The following is a 17,534-nucleotide window of genomic DNA, read 5'->3' as shown; positions in this document are numbered from 1 at the left end:
TTTTAGTTTGGAGTTATTATAAATAAAGCTTCTATGAATATTCATATATGTCTTTGTATGAACATATGTTTTCGTTTATATTGTGTAAATACCTAGGGACGGAATGGCTGGTTCATATGGTAGTTGTATGTATAAATTTTTAAGAGATTGCCAAGACTGTTTTCCAAAGCGCCTGTGCCATTTTAGGTTCCTACCAACAGTGTATGAGAGTTCTGGTCTCTCCACATCCTCATTAATACTTGGTATGATACCCATTCTAATAAGTATGTAGTGTTATCTTGTGGTTTTAGTTTCCATTTCCCTGGTGACTAACAATGTTAAGTATTTTGCATGTGTTTGTTTATCATCCATTTATCTTCATTGATGAAGTGTCTGTATACAGATCTTTTGCCTTTTTAAAAATCTATATGTTTGTTTTTATTATTAAGTTTAGATAGTTCTTTGCACATCCTGGGTACAAATCCTTTATCACATAAATGCTTTCCAAATGTTTTCTTCCAGTCAGTGATTCGTTTTTTTTGTTTTATTAACTATGTTTAGGAGAGTTGAAGTTTTAAGTTTTTAGGGAAGTCCAGTTTATTAACTTGTTTCTTTATGGTTGGTGTTTCTGGTATTGTTTCTTACCTTCTTCCAGACAGTTATTCATGCCTGAAACTAGCCATAACAGGTGCTGATTAAGCATTTCTTTTTTGACTTTGTAAACCAGAGATAATCTGGCCAAATGTACGCTTTTCATTTCTTCGCCTCTGGATTTAACATAATCTCTATTTAGCAAGTGAAGGAGTTTGGCATAAAAAGTAAGCAAGAGATTCTTGCTAGTGTAGTGAATCTATTTTTAATAAATGAACTTAATATCATTGTTTATTTATTCTGAATGAGGGATAAGATGTTCTAATTAGTTGCTGTCAATAAACTCCTTTCCCTACTGGTCTGAGAGTTGGCTTCCAGTGTGTTTGGTGACATACTCCTATCCTCGCAGCCCCATGTACAAGCTGGAGGTCAAAGGTTAATCTCACACACTTGCTCAGAAGTCACAGTTCAAGTCATAGACAGTAGGTCCTATACCTTCTGTTCTCAGCACTGCAGAGTGAGATTTTGATATCATTCATAAAAGATTGATATCACTTAGTATTTGCTATAAATATTAAAAAACACACACACAAAAAAAACCTTAGTACTGAGAAGCAAGAAGAACTACAATCCTGCAGCCTGTGGAACAAAAACCACATTCACAGAAAGATAGACAAGACGAAAAGGCAGAGGGCTATGTACCATATGAAGGAATGAGATAAAACCCCAGAAAAGCAACTAAATGAAGTGGAGATAGGCAACCTTCCAGAAAAAGAATTCAGAAAAATGATAGTGAAGATGATCCAGGACCTCGGAAAAAGAATGGAGGCAGAGATCGAGAAGATGCAAGAAATGTTTAACAAAGACCTAGAAGAATTAAAAAACAAACAGAGATGAACAATACAATAACTGAAATGAAAACTACACTAGAAGGAATCAATAGCAGAATAACTGAGGCAGAAGAACGGGTAAGTGACCTGGAAGACAGAATAATGGAAATCACTGCTGTGGAACAGAATAAAAAAAAAAGAATGAAAAGAAATGAAGACAGCCTAAGAGACCTATGGGACAACATTAAACGCAGCAACATTTGCATTATAGGGGTCCCAGAAGGAGAAGAGAGAGAGAAAGGACCCGAGAAAATCTTTGAAGAGATTATAGTCGAAAACTTCCTTAACATGGGAAAGGAAATAGCCACCCAAGTCCAGGAAGCGCAGAGAGTCCCATACAGGATAAACCCAAGGAGAAACATGCCGAGACACATAGGAATCAAATTGGCAAAAATTAAAGACAAAGAAAAATTATTGAAAGCAGCTAGGGAAAAACAACAAATAACATACAAGGGAACTCCCATAAGGTTAACAGCTGATTTCTCAGCAGAAATTCTGCAAGCCAGAAGGGAGTGGCATGATATACTTAAAGTGATGAAAGGGAAGAACCTACAACCAAGATTACTCTACCTGGCAAGGATCTCATTCAGATTTGATGAAGAAATCAAAGGCTTTACAGACAAGCGAAAGCTAAGAGAATTCAGCACCACCAAACCAGCTCTACAACAAATGCTAAAGGAACTTCTCTAAGTGGGAAACACAAGAGAAGGACAAGAATGAATGAACAAGAATGAACCAGGAAGAAATAGAAAATATGGACAGACCAATCACAAGTAATGAAATTGAAACTGTGATTAAAAATCTTCCAACAAACAAAAGTCAAGGACCAGATGGCTTCACAGGTGAATTTTATCAAACATTTAGAGAAGAGCTAACACCTATCTTTCTCAAACTCTTCTAAAAAATTGCAGAGGAAGGAACACTCTCAAACTCATTCTATGAGGCCACCATCACCCTGAGACCAAAACCAGACAAAGATACTACAAAAAAAGAAAATTACAGACCAATATCTCTGATGAATATAGATGCAAAAATCCTCAACAAAATACTAGCAAACACAATCCAACAACACATTAAAAGGATCATATACCATGATAAAGTGAGATTTACCCCAGGGATGCAAGGATTCTTCAATATATGCAAATCAATCAATGTGATACACCATATTAGCAAATTGAAGAATAAAAACCATATGATCATCTCAATAGATGCAGAAAAACTTTTGACAAAATTCAACACCCATTTATGATACAAACTCTCCAGAAAGTGGGAATGGGGGAACGTACCTCAACATAGTAAAGGCCATATATGACACACCCACAGCAAACATCATTCTCAGTAGTGAAAACTGAAAGCATTTCCTCTACGATCAGGAACAAGACAAGGATGTCCACTCTCACCACTCTTATTCAACATAGTTTTGGAAGTCCTAGCCACAGCAATCAGAGAAGAAAAAGAAATAAAAGGAATACAAATTGGAAAAGAAGAAGTAAAAGTGTCACTGTTTGCAGATGACATGATACTATACATAGAGAATCCTAAATATGCCACCAGATAACTACTAGAGCTAATCAATGAATTTGGTAAAGTAGCAGGATACAAAATTAATGCACAGAAATCTCTTGCATTCCTATACACTGATGATGAAAAATCTGAAAGAGAAATTAAGGAAACACTCCCATATACCATTGCAACAAAAAGAATAAAATACCTAGGAATAAACCTACCCTAGGAGACAAAAGACCTGTATGCAGGAAACTATAAGACACTGATGAAAGAAATTAAAGATGATAGCGACAGATGGAGAGATATACCATGTTCTTGGATTGGAAGAATCAATATTGTGAAAATGAGTATACTACTCAAAGCAATCTACAGATTCAGTGCAATCCCTATCAAATTACCAATGGCATTTTTTACAGAACTAACACAAAAAATCTTAAAATTTGTATGGAGGCACAAAAGAGCCCGAATAGCCAAAGCAGTCTTGAGGGAAAAAAACTGATGGAGGAATCAGATGCCCTGACTTCAGACTATACTACAAAGCTACAGTAATCAAGACAATATGGTCCTGGCACAAAAACAGGAACATAGATAAATGCAACAAGATAGAAAGTCCAGAGATAAACCCATGCCCCTATGGTCAACTCATCTATGGCAAAGGAGGCAAGGATATACAATGGAGAAAAGACAGTCTCTTCAATAAGTGGTGCTGGGAAAACTGGACGGCTACATATAAAAGAATGAAATTAGAACACTCCCTAACACCATACACAAAAATAAACTCAAAATTGGATTCAAGACGTAAATGTAAGGCAGGACACTGTAAAATTCTTAGAGGAAAACATAGGAAGAACACTCTTTGACATAAACCACAGCAAGATCTTTTTGATCCACCTCCTAGAGTAATGGAAATAAAAACAAAAACAAATGAGACCTAATGAAACTTCAAAGCTTCTGCACAGCAAAGGAAACCATAAACAAGACAAAAAGACAACCCTCAGAATGGGAGAAAATATTTGCAAAATGAATCAATGGACAAAGGATTAATCTCCAAAATATATTAACAGCTCACGCAGCTCAATATTAAAAAAACAAACAACCCAATCCAAAAATGGGCAGAAGACCTAAATAGACATTTCTCCAAAGAAGACATACAGATGGCCAAGAAGCACATGAAAAGCTGCTCAACATCACTAATTATTAGAGAAATGCAAATCAAAACTACAATGAAAAAAAAAAACTATAATGAGGTATCACGTCACACCAGTTTGAATGGGCATCATCAGAAAATCTGAAAACAACAAATGCTGGAGAGGGTGTGGAGGAAAGGGAACCCTCTTGCACTGTTGGAGGGAATGTAAATTGATACAGCCACTATAAAGAAGAGTATGGAGGTTCCTTCACAAAGTAAAAATAGAATTACCATATGATCCAGCAATCCCACTACTGGGCATATACCCAGAGAAAACCATAATTCAAAAAGACACATGCACCCCAGTGTTCACTGCAGCCAGGTCATGGAAGCAACCTAAATGCCCATTGACAGATGAACGGATAAAGAAGTTGTGGTACATATATGCAATGGAATATTACTCAGCCATAAAAAGTAACGAAATTTGGTCATTTGTTGAGATGTGGTTGGATCTAGAGACTGTTATGCAGAGGGAAGTAAGTCAGAAAGAGAAAAACAAATATCGTATATTAATGCATATATGTGGAAGCTAGAAAAATGGTACAGATGAACCAGTTTGCAGGGCAGAAATTGAGACACAGATGTAGAGAAGAAACGTATGGACACCAAGGGGGGAAAGCGGCGGGGGTGGTAGTGGTGGTGGTGTGCTGAATTGGGCGATTGGGATTGACATGTATACACTGATGTGTATAAAATGGATGACTAATAAGGACCTGCTGTATAAAAAATAAAATAAAATTCAAAAATTAAAAAAGAAACTCAGTACCATTTCACCAACCTAAACCTACTTTATTCTCTCACTGAAATTTAAGAGAGAATGTCAGTATCATACTATGCCCCTCAACCATGGCTTTGAAGGGCGCTCATCATTTTAGAGAAGCAATACGGCTTAATGGGAAGAGAAGTAGTTAGAAATCAAACATGGATTGAAATCACAGTTTCACTTTTTACTAGTTGTAAGTATCTTGGAAAAATTTCTTAAGCTCTTTGAAACCTTTAAAGTTTCCCAATTTGTAAAAAAATGTTTATATCTACTTCAAAGGGTTGAGTGGATTAAGTGGTGTATGTAAAGTGCCAGTGTACATAGGCACTCAGTTATGTAGTGGCTGGAGATTTGACTAAATTAGTACTCACCCAGGAGTATATACTGTAAGTTTATTTGTTCAGTTAGAACAAATATTTGAGGGTCCACTGTGTGCAAAACATTTTACCAGATACTGGAGGTAATTCGAAAAAGTAGAAATCAAGATCCATGCTTTGTTAAGAAAGAACCTGTAACTTGTGCTGAAGATAAGATATATACACATGAAATAGTAAAAGAAAAGTGAAAAGTGTTATATGGCTGACTGCCTGAATGAGTGATAGAGATTAAAAATGCTGCAAGAGATGGTGGGATTTATATAAAGATAGAAGTCACTCAGTTAAATTTGAATTGAAGCAGATTCCAAATTCAAGTGCACTGAAAGATCAGTTTGTTCAACATATTGCCAAAGTAAAATGTTAACTTCTTTTGAGTTTCTTGTTAATTACTTCCAGATTAGAGAGAGGGAGATCTTAATTTTTTTTTTTCCTATCGTTCTGTTCTGCTTTGCTTCTGCCAGTGATTCCAATTATATACAGGAATGTACTTGTCTCTTGAGAATGGGCATTCTTGTAGCAAGTCTGAAAATTAAATCAAGAGACATTTTTTTTTCTCTCTTGCCTTTAGGTTGTATATGTTGATCATTATCAAAGACAGTCTAAAAATCCTCATGGTTATAATTTATGTTTCTCTTTAACATTTTCTAAGATAGCAAATAAACCATCAACTGTGTGTGGATTGTATTAACTGCTTCTACAGATATTCACTGTGTGCCTCTGTACATGCTTGTTGCTAAGTTCTTTGAGCAATATAAAAATAATAGAATATGTGTTTCATGTTGAGATAATTTATACTTCACTTGGTAGGGCAAGATAAATACCTTACATAGTTAATTAACTTTTAATGAAAAGATGTTAATTAGCTTTTATGAAAAATAGTCTATATAGTTAAGGGAGACTTCTTAGAAATGATTATTTTGAGCTGAAAGTTGCCTAGATTTAGATGGATGGAGGAGATTACTGAGGGGAACAGAGGGAGCCACTGATGCTGTTGTGGTAACGGTAGCCAGAATTTACTGAGCACTCAGCCAGGGACAGTTTTAAGAGTTTATCTTAGTCCATTCAGGCTGCTGTAACAAAATACCACAGATTTGGTAGCTTATAAACAACAGACATTTATTTCTCATGGTTCTGGAGGCTGGAAGTGAATGAGAATTAGAGGAAACAAAAGATGTGAAGTTAGTCTTGATAACAGTCCACTGATTCAGAGAGTTTCATCAGTACTGCAGCAAGTCTTTGTAGCAGTTTTTAACTGATTTTTTAAATTTAAAGGGTCAGAATTACGGAAATCATACCCTTTGTTTTCTTGCTCTGCTGAGATCTTCCTTAGTTCTTCACCAAGTTCTGGTTTGCAACCTATTTATTACTAGTGGAAGGTAGTAAAAAAAAACCTTTTTACCAGTTTTTAGAAATGAGTACAGATCTTTCTCCACTTACAGTGGGGTTACGTCCAGTAACCCCATGGGAAGTTGAAACTATGGCAAGTCAAAAATGCATTTAATACACCTAACCCACCGAACATCATAGCTTAGCGCTTAGCCTAGCCTACCTTATAAGGGCTCAGAACACCTACATTCGCCTACAGTTGGGCAAAATCATCTGACACAAAGCCTATTTTATAGTAAAGTGTTGAATATCTCATGTAATTTATGAATACTGAAAGTTAAAAACAGAAGTGTTGTCTGGGTACAGAATGGTTGTAAGCATGTTGGTTGTTTACCCTGGTGATGGCACGGCTGTCTGGGAGCTGCTGGGAGCTGCTGCTCAGCATGCAGCATCACGGGGAGTATGTACTGCCTATCACTAGCTGGGACAAGATCCAAATTCCAAATACAATTTCTACTGAATGTGGATTGCTTTTGCACCATCATGATGTTGTAAAATTGTAAGTCAAACCATCACACGTAGGGAACCATCAGTATATGCAATTCTTTATTGGTAAAACTGAGTGGATAGAGACTAAGTCCACTCTTGGGCTGTGTGGACAACTTGAAATGTTTCTGAATAAAAATAGGCATTACCTCTATTGAAATTCATTCAATTCAGTAAATGTTTAGTGAATGCTTGCTATGGCAGGCATTGTGACTAATGAGAGGGATATAATGATAAATTAGGTAGTTCCTGTCCTCCAGGACTTCAGTCTAGTGAGTAGACACACATGTCAACAAACCTCTGCAATATGGTGTGGTAATGTACAACATGGAAGAGGATGGCAGAGGGTGAAGGTTAGTTCTGCTGAGCAAAGGCTTTACAGTTAAGGAAGGAGACATTTAAGTTCATTCTGGAAAGATGTATGGGAGTCCACAAGGGAGTTGAGGGTGAAGGGCATTCTGAGTACAGAGACCTGTATGTTAAGGCAGTGTAGCACAGTGGTTTAAAAGAGTGGACTCTAGACCCAGACTCTCTAGATTCAAATCCAACTTCTTCCATTTACTAGAAACCTCTTGTGTCTCTGTTTTCTCGTCTATAAAGTGGTCGTAATATTTCCTACTTCACAGGGTAGGGTAGTTGTGACAATTAAATGTGTTGTATATAACTGCCTACAACAATGACTAATCCATAGTAAGCGCTTTTAGCCTTTGTTATTATATGCCAAGACCAGATAGATGTGTATAGACTACATAATGTATGAGAGAATCTTGAGTTGTTTTGCACCGCTCAATTGTGCGTGAGGGATGAATGAGCCAAAGCTAAATTGGTAGGCAGATCCTGATAATGAAGGGCTCTGTGTATCTAAGCTGAAGAATTTTGAGTAGGAAGTGAGACAGTCAGAACCTTATTTTAGAAAGATGCTTCCACTGGCAGTATGGAGGCCACATAAGGCGTGTGCACTGTGAAATTGCCCAGCTAGCCGTTGTCCCAGACCCACTCTGCTCCAGAAAACAGAGGCAAGAGTGCTTCTTTGTACCTCCTGTGCCATAATGGTGTGGACAGTACCTGTGAGGCTGCTTCTTCCCAGGGTTCCAGACAGGAAGTGATAGGTTTTCTGTGTTCCTATGCCCTCCAGGTTTTCTAGTTGTACTCCTCTATCTGTATTTGTAGCTAATCTTACAATACCAGAGAGGGTAGATAAGGGCCCTTATCAGAAACCCTCAACAGTGTCTAATATTCTTCCTTTCCTCTTAGACTCTCCTGCCTCTCCTGTCTTCAGTTTGTCATTTGAAGAGGACAGAACAGGACTGGTTCTGGCTGGTCTTATATTTTTCTGACTTAAACCTAGACTTTGACTTTTGAAACAACAATGAGAAAAAAATCTCATGGTTCCTCTTTGTGCTATCATTGAAGTTTGTTCATGCTCTGTTAGAGCATTTATCACACTTGTCTTATTTACACATCTCCCTCTTGTATTGAGTGTCTCAAGCTAAAAGCCATATTCAACTTTCTGTCCCCAAAACCTAGTACTAAATCCTGGTGTAAAGTAGGCATTTAACCATGTAAACAAATGAATGAATGAACACATCAGACAACCGACCAGCTTCTAAACCACATTCCTGTTAGCCTGAAAGTTGTATGTTTGATCAAGAATGCTTTTGTCTAAAAATAATGGAGGGCTTCCCTGGTGGTGCAGTGGCTGAGAGTCTGCCTGCCAATGCAGGGGACGCGGGTTCATGCCCCGGTCCGGGAGGATCCCACATGCCACAGAGCGGCTGGGCCCGTGAGCCATGGCCGTGGAGCCTGCGCGTCCGGAGCCTGTGCTCCGCAACGGGGGAGGCCGCCGCAGTGAGAGGCCCGCGTACCGCTAAATAAATAAATAAAAATAATGGAATATCTGACTAACAGTGGCTTAAATAAATGGAAGTTTATTTTTCTCACATATAGTCTAGAGGTAGGTATCTGTTAATGTTGATCGGTGGCTTAGTGGTATGTCCACATCTTTGTGGTCCTCTTGGCTTTTCCATCATGGTCATGAGATGGCTGCCACGGCTCCTCTTGTCATATCTGAGGAATAGTATGGAAGAGGGGAAAGGGAAGCTGCTGGAATGTCTATCTCTCTTAGCAGGAAAACAAAAGCTTTCTCAGAGCTCTCCAACAGACTTTGGCTTACATCTATAGAGTGAAACAGTGTCACATCTCGCTGTAGAGGAGACTAGGAGTGGAAGTGGGTAAAAGGGAGGAAGGAGGCTGGGGACGGCTTAGATGAGTCAGTCAACCAAAAGGGTTGGCTGCAGGCATAGTGTTATAAATAGGATGTTATTTTGTGAGAGTATAAATTCTGTAACTGCAGCACGATTGATCAGATAAAAGTGTTTAATGGTTACGTAGCCTATTCCCTGTGAATACATGGGTTATACAGAAAATGCTCTGCTTTATCGTTGATTTTTTCCCGTTTGGTTGTAGGGGTGATGCAGGGCATCAACAAAATAATATTTGTGCTTTTATATATCCTTGAAATAGGGAAATACTTGACCAATATCTTATTTGTTGTATAGATAATCTCTTTTTTGCTATTTTTGCTGTACAAATATATTTTCATTGATACGTGTTCACATTTTGTCTGCTGAGATTTTTTAAATATCAGAGGCTCTTATTTATTTTAGAAATTTTAGTTTCTGCATTGAAAGGTTCTTCTTGATCAAAAATACCATTTTATTCTAGTCCCTTGTTTCAAAGTATTAGTATTAGGGGACTTCCTTGGCGGTCCAGGGGTTAAGACTCTGTGCTTCCAATGCAGGGGGCGCAAGTTTGATCCCTGGTCAAGGACCTAAGATCCCACATGCCGCACGGCACGGCCAAAAGCAAAACAAAACAAAGTATTAATATTAGCTAAGTATATGCTTTATAGCTCAAAATATAGTTGTTTTTTCCCTTGGAGATGCCTCCTTGAAATTGTTCTGGACATTGTGTATTTGTATTTAGAAAGTTAACAAATTTAATGTATTAGTATGATGCCCAGAGGAACAGGATTCTCAGTGAAAAACATAGGCTTTGGTATCCAGATGGCCTGGATTAAACCAGCAGTATTGTCATTTACTACCTGGTCAAATTACCTAATCTCTCTGGATCTCAGTTCCTTAATCTGTAAAATGGCAATATCAAAACCTCCAGTGAGGTCATGTATATACTGCATCCTCTACAGGCCTGGCTCTCTAAAGGCAGTCATTGGTAGCTATTACAACAGGTAAGTGACTCGACAGTGGAGAGTACACAGAGACTGTATGGTTTGTTGCATTTGTAGTTCGTTGCTCGTCATTGTTTTTATTTACATAAAGAAAAAAGAAAATGAAGAAGAATGTGACAATTTTTTGAAGTGACATTACTTGCTTCTTTAGTTAGGATTATCAGGTTATGTTCAGTTTATTAAAATAAACTGATTTGTTTCATAGAAGATAGTGCAACTGTCTCTCTCAAAAAAAGTTTTATATTTGCCTCTCCCATGTCAAAGCTCCATATCCCTTTGTTAATGAGACAAGAATTCCATTGATTTCCTGTAGTAAGCCAGAGGCTCATCACCTAATGGCATAATCACATTATAAACTTCCATAATTAACGCTTAACTAATGTTCCAAAATGGACTTTTCTTAGGAAATAAAACTGTGAGAAGTAATAGACATCAAAATCAAGCCAGTTTTTCTCAGTGGAAGTTCTTTCTGTCTTTATTGTATTGGATATTACCTCTTCAAATAATTTTCAATAAGGATTACAAGTCACCACTAGACATTTTAATGATTCCATTCTTGATTTATAATTTTTACTATCTCTTCCAGATAAGAAGGAACTTTTATTTTTGTAGCATTTGATATCACAAGGTTCACATATATATATAAACGGTAAACAGTTGGCAACTTTTCATTTCTCCTCTTAATAAGCTAAATTACAAAGCTACTTCCTATTTGTAGTTCTTAAGTAAAATTACCAGTTCTTTTTGGAGTTTTGATATTGCATTCTACTTGATGGAAAAGACTGAGAGCATCAGGTCTTAGCTTTTCAAACTTTCTCACATACAGACGTTCATTTATTTTTCTACTTCCCCTATTCCTACTTTCTTCACCAGGGCCACCTGTGCTCGATCACACCTATGGCAAGTCTATGTGTTTTCCGTCGCTTCTTTCTTACCAGCTTTCTCTTCCTTTCCTGTATTTTTCCAGTATCTGAATTTGAAATATCCTCAGATACTCACAGTGCTGAGAAAGTATCACCACACCTTCTGGCAGACTCTCATTTTCTGTCTGTCACTGTGACTCATGTGTTTATTTATTGAGCAGACTCTGGGCCAGGCACCATTCAGGGTGCTTGGGTCATGCATCAGTGAGCAAAACAGACAAAGATCCCTACCTTTGTGGAGCTCACATTCTAGTGGAGGGAGACAGACATCAAACAATAAACATCACTGAGCAAACTATGTATTGTATGAAAAAGTGGTGCGTATGTGAAAAAAATTTTTTTAAGTAGTACTAGAGTTGGGGGGTGGGGTGCAGATTTAAAATAGAGTAGACCTTGAGAAAGTGAGATTTGAAGGAGGAGAGGGAGTTAACCTGTGAATATATCGTGGGGAGAAACATCCAGAGAGAGACAATGTTTGGACAGAGAAAACAGTGAACACAAAGGCCTCAAGACACCAGCATACCCAGTAAGTTTAAGAAACGTCAAAGAGGCCAGCCTGGCTAGAGTAAGTATAAGTGAAAGGGAGTAGTAGAACTCAGAGTAGAGAGATAAAGTGGGAAGGTGGCCAGGCAATGTAAGGCCATCCATGCTATCACATGGTTTTTATCCTGAGTAAAATGGGGAGCCATTCGGTCCTTCAGCAAGTTCCTGTGAAGCACACACCATCCTTCAGCATGTACTGTGGCACCATGCTAGGTGCTAGAAATAAAAAGATTAAGACATAGGGCTTCCCTGGTGGCGCAGTGGTTGAGAGTCCGCCTGCCATTGCAGGGGACACGGGTTCGTGCCCCGGTCTGGGAGGATCCCACATGCCACGGAGCGGCTGGGCCCGTGAGCCATGGTCGCTGAGCCTGCGCGTCCGGAGCCTGTGCTGCGCAACGGGAGAGGCCACAGCAGTGAGAGGCCTGCGTACTGCAAAAAACAAAACAAAACAAAAAAAGATTAAGACATAGCCCTGTCCTCAGTGAATTCATATTTTAGTGCAAAGACTAGACCATAAATAAATTTAATTAATTAATTAACGCGTGTTCAGCAAGAGAGAAACGAGCAGGCACTATTATAGAATGGAGAAGAGGTAGCAAATTCTGTTTTGCTTTTGATGCCTGCTGCCTCAGTTTTGTCTCTGGAATTTCGCTGCTTTTAGTGCCAACACTTAATGCTTTCAGTGCCATTCTTCTGCCTTACTCTCTTCATAACCCCTTCCTTCTAACAGTTTTGATGAGGTTGACTGTCTCTTAGAGCTCTTTACTCTTGATAATTAATCTTTCTCTGACCATTCTGCTTTCGTTTACTACTGTTTTCTTCTCTCCACTTCATGTTCTTCAACAATCATTCTAAAGGATGTTTTCTTCTCCATACTTACTCCCTTAGATCAGGGGTCCCCAACCCCCAGGCTACAGACCAGTACCAGTCCATGGCCTGTTAGGAACCAGGCAGCACAGCAGGAGGTGAGCAGCAGGCGAGCAAGCGATGTTTCATATGTATTTACAGCCGCTCCCCATCGCTTGCATTACTTCCTGAGCTCCACCTCCTGTCAGATCAGCAGTGGCATTAGATTCTCATAGGAACCTACTGTGAACTGCGCATGTGAGGGATCTAGGTTGCATGCTCCTTATGAGAATCTAATGCTGGATGATCTGGGGTGGAGCTGAAGGGGTGATGCTATCACTGGAGAGTGGCTGCAAATACAGATTATCATTAGCAGAGAGGTTTGACTGCATAGAGGCCATAATAAATCAGTTGCTTGCACACATATCAAAACCCTATCAGTGAGTGGCAAGTGAAAACAAGCTCAGGGATCCTACTGATTCTGCATTATGGTGAGTTGTATAATTATTTCATTATATATTACAATGTAATAATAATAGAAATAAAGTGCACAATAAATGTAATGCACTTGAATCATCCTGAAATAATACCCCCTTCCCCTGGTCTGTGGAAAAATTGTCTTCCACAAAACTGGTCCCTGGTGCCCAAAAGGTTGGGGACCACTGATATAGGCTATGTTTTAGATTCATGACTCTATTGCTTTATTCCCATTTTATTAAAAAAATTTTTTTTTAATTTATTTATTGTTGTCTGCGTTGGGTCTTCGTTGCTGTGTGTGGGCTTTCTCTAGTTGTGGTGAGGGGGGTCTACTCTTTGTTGCGGTGCACAGGCTTCTCATTGCAGCAGCCTCCCCTGTTGCAGAGCATGGGCTATAGGCACCCAGGCTTCAGTAGTTGTGGCATGTGAGCTCAGTAGTTGTGGCTCGCGGGCCCTAGAGCGCAGACTTAGTAGTGTGGCACACGGGCCCAGTTGCTCCGCAGCATGTGGGATCCTCCTGGACCAGGGCTTGAACCCCTGTCCCCTGCATTGGCAGGCAGACTCTTAACCACTGCACAACCAGGGAAGCGCCCCATTTTATCTTTATTTTTATTGACTATATTCCCCATGCTGTACATTTCATCCCCATGACTCATTTATTTTGTAACTGGAAGTTTGTACCTCTTCATTTCCTTCACATATTTCACTAGTCCCTCACCCACTCCCCTCTGGCAATCACCTGTTTCTTCTCTGTATCTATGACTCTTTTTCTGTTTTGTTATATGTGTTCATTTGTTTTGTTTTTTAGATTCCACATATAAGTGAAATTATATGGTATTTGCCTTTCTCTGACTTATTTCATTTAGTATACCATCTAGGTCCATCCATGTCATTGCAAATGGCAAGATTTCATTCTTTTTTGTGGGTGAGTAATATTCCTGTGTGTGTGTGTGTGTGTGTATGTGTGTGTTTGTGTATCATCTTCTGTATTCATTCATCTATCGGTGGTGGGCACTTAGGTTGTTTCGTATCTTGGCTATTGTGAATATTGCTGCAAAGAGCATAGGAATGCATATATCTTTTTGAATTAGTGATTTTATTTTCTTTGGAAAAATACCCAGAAGCAGAATTGCTAGATCGTATGGTAGTTCTAGTTTTAATTTTTTGAGGAAACTCCATACACTTTTCCATAGTGGCTGCCCCAATTTACACTTCCACCAACAGTATACAAGGGTTCTCTTTTCTCTGCATCCTCACCAACACTTGTTATTTCTTGTCTTTTTGATGATAGCCATTCTGACAGGTCTGAGGTGATATCTCATTGCGGCTTTGATTTGCATTTCTCTAATGATTAGTGATATTGAACATCGTATCATGTGTCTGTTGGCCATCTGTATATCTTCTTTGGAAAAAATATCTGTTCAGATCCTCTGCCCATTTTTTAATCGAGTTTTTTGTTTTTTGATGTTGGATTGTATGAATTCTTTGTATATTTTGGATAGTAACCCCTTATCAAATATATCATTTGTAAGTATCTTGTCCCATTCAGTAGGTGGCCTGTTTGTTTTGTTGATGGTTTCCTTCACTGTGCAAAAGCTTTTTAGTTTGATGTAGTCCCGTTTGTTTACTTTTGCTTTTGTTTCCCTTGCCTGAAGAGACATACCCAAAAAAATATCTTGCTAAGATCCATGTCAAAGAGCATATTGCCTGTGTTTTCTTTTGATAGGTGTATGATATCAGGTCTTACATCTAAGTCTTTAGTCCATTTTGAGTTTATTTTTGTATATGGTGTGAAAAAGTTCTAGTTTGATTCTTGTACATGTGGCTGTCCAGTTTTCCCAACACCGTTTATTGAAGAGTTGGCTTTTCCACATTGTATATTCTTGCCTCCTTTGTTGTAGATTAATTGACCTTAAGTGTGTGCATTCATTTCTGAGCTCTCTATTCTGTTCCATTGATCTATGTGTCTGTTTTTGTGCCAGTACCATACTGTTTTGATTACTGTAGCTTTGCAGTATAGTTTGAAGTCAGGGCACATGATACCTCTAGCTTCGTTCTTCTTTTTTTTTTTTTTAATAAAATTACTTATTTATTTATATTTATTTTTGGCAGTGTTGGGTCTTCGTTTCTGTGCAAGGGCTTTCTCCAGTTGCGGCGAGCGGGGGCCACTCTTCATCGCAGTGCGTGGGCCTTTCACTGTCTTGGCCTCTCCCGTTGTGGAGCACAGGCTCCAGACATGCAGGCTCAGTAGTTGTGGCTCACAGGCTTAGTTGCTCCGTGGCATGTGGGATCTTCCCAGACCAGGGCTTGAACCTTTGTCCCCTGCATTGGCAGGCAGATTCTTAACCACTGTGCCACCAGGGAAGCCCTGTTCTTCTTTCTTTAGATTGTTTTGGTTATTTGGGGTCTTCTGTGTTTCCATACAAATTTTGGAATTATTTGTTCTAGTTTTGTGAAAATTGCCATTGGTATTTTGATAGTCATTGTTTTGAATCTGTAGATTGCCTTGGGTAGAATGGTCATTTTAACAATATTTTTCCAATCCATGAGCATGGTATATTTTGTCTTTAATTTCTTTTGTCAGTGTTTTATAGTTTTCCAAGTAAAGGTCTTTATCTACTTAGTTAGATTTATTCCTAGATGTTTTACACTTTTTGATGCAACTGTAAATGGTAATGTTTTCTTAATTTCTCTTTCTGATAGTTCATTATTAGTGTATAGAAACACAACAGATACTTTATATTAGTTTTGTGTCCTACAGCTTTACTGAATTATTTTATTAGTTCTAACAATCTTTTGGTGGAATGAAAGCTGTGAGAGTGAGCATTGTTGTCTTGTTCCTGATCTTGAAGGAAATGCTTTCAACTTATAACCATTGAGTATGTTGTCTGTAGGTCTGTCATATACGGCCTGTATTATGTTGAAGTATGTTCCCACTATACCCACTTTGTTGAGAGGGTTTTTTATCATAAATGGATGTTGAGTTTCATCAAAAGCTTTTTTTTTTTTTACTTCTGTTTAGATGATCATATGATTTTTATTCAATTTGTTAATGTGGGGCTTCCCTGGTGGTGCAGTGGTTAAGAATCCGGCTGCCAATGCAGGAGACACGGGTTCAAGCCCTGGTCTGGGAAGATCCCACATGCTGTGGAGCAACTAAGCCCGTGTGTCACAACTACTGAGCCTGTGCTCTAGAGCCCGCATGCCACAACTACTGAAGCCCGCGTGCCATGACTACTGAAGTCCATGTGCCTAGAGACTGTGCTCTGCAATAAGAGAAGCCACTGCAATGAGAAGCCCATGCACCACAACAAAGAGTAGCCTCTGCTTGCTGCAACTAGAGAAAGCCCACACACAGCAATGAAGACCGAATGCAGCCAAAAATTAAAAAAATAAAATAAATTTTTAAAAAACTAAAATAAAAAATTTGTTAATGTGGTGTATCACATTGACTGATTTGTGGATATTGAGCCATCCTTGCATTCCTTGGATAACTCCCACTTGATCATGGTTTATGATCCTTTTAATTTGTTGTTGAATTCGTTTTGCTAATATTTTGTTGAGGATTTTTGTGCCTATGTTCATCAATGATAGTGGCCCATAATTTTCTTTTTTTGTGGTGTCTTTGTCTGGTTTTGGTATCAGGGTGATGTTGGCTTCATAGAATGAGTTCAAAAGTGTTCCTTCCTCTTCAATTTTTAGATTAATTTGAGAAGTATAGGCATTAATTCTTCTTTGTATGTTTGGTTGAATTCCCTAGTGAAGCTGTCTGGCCCTGGACTTTTGTTTGTTGGAAGCTTTTTTCTTTCTTTCTACTGATTTAATTTTATTTCTGGTAATTGGTCTATTTATATTTTCTATTTCTTCCTGGTTCAGTCTTGGGAGATTGTGTGTTTCTAGGAATTTATCTATTTCTTCTCGGTTGTCCATTTTATTGGCATACAATTATTCATAGTAATCTCTTATGATCCTTTGTATTTCTGTGGTGTCTGTAACTTCCCCTTTTTCATTTCTGAATTTATTTATTTGAATCCTCTCTCTGTTTCTCTTGATGAGTCTGGTTAAAGGTTTATCCGTTTTATTTATCTTTTCAATGAACCAGCTCTTAGTTTTATTGATCTTTTCTATTTTGCTTAGTCTCTGTTTTATTTATTTCTGCTCCCCATTGCATTTTAAGTTATTTTTTCCCATTTTTTTAAACTAGAGATACATATGACACCAATGAAAGCTTTTCAAAATTGATGTGAAATAACTATTGCTAACATACTTAGTTGATATAAATCTAGGTTTTAAAATAATACTCCAGTCTCCCTAATTGAGTTTATTCTTTC

The 17,534-nt window shown here is 38.3% G+C and overlaps 1 protein-coding gene across 3 annotated transcripts in view; it reads left to right on the top strand.

Moving 5' to 3' along the window:
• MND1 (meiotic nuclear divisions 1) overlaps positions 1-17,534 on the top strand; it is a 105,303-nt gene that overhangs the window by 34,817 nt on the left and 52,952 nt on the right. The gene's annotated exons all lie outside the window — the stretch shown is intronic.

Source organism: Delphinapterus leucas, chromosome 5 (assembly GCF_059928025.1).
Source record: "Delphinapterus leucas isolate spDelLeu-1000000601 "Yukka" chromosome 5, BTC_Dleu_Yukka2, whole genome shotgun sequence".
Taxonomy (NCBI): Eukaryota; Metazoa; Chordata; class Mammalia; order Artiodactyla; family Monodontidae; genus Delphinapterus; species Delphinapterus leucas.
The sequence above is the reverse complement of the archived record's forward strand: the minus strand, read 5'-3'. Positions and strand labels throughout refer to the sequence as shown.